The following is a 377-nucleotide window of genomic DNA, read 5'->3' as shown; positions in this document are numbered from 1 at the left end:
AAAAGTTTTAATGAGTAGTCCACTTACCTAGAAAACACCTCTTTCATAGCGGGGTAGTTGTTCATATCACCATGTGCCAATGAGTCAAAGTAGTATATTTTTTCATTGACCCGATTGATGGCAACCAAAACCCAATGATGTCTAACAAAACATATGTACATGGTTAGGAAATGTGAAGCAACAAACATACTAAAGAAAGAAATATAAAAGACAATTAAAAAATGCTCAATCGATATTAAAAGGTGCAAGAAATAAATCTGCATCTTCTTTATGATGGAGGAGATTATCTGTAATTAATTCTGTTTTTTCCTCAATCTCATTTTTGTCACCCGACACCAAAGCGGTAAGGTGTGGGAATATGAACATCACCTTTTACT

The sequence above is a fragment of the Lupinus angustifolius genome, chromosome LG02 (genome assembly GCF_001865875.1).
Source record: "Lupinus angustifolius cultivar Tanjil chromosome LG02, LupAngTanjil_v1.0, whole genome shotgun sequence".
Classification (NCBI taxonomy): Eukaryota; Viridiplantae; Streptophyta; class Magnoliopsida; order Fabales; family Fabaceae; genus Lupinus; species Lupinus angustifolius.
Note: the sequence above shows the minus strand (reverse complement) of the source record.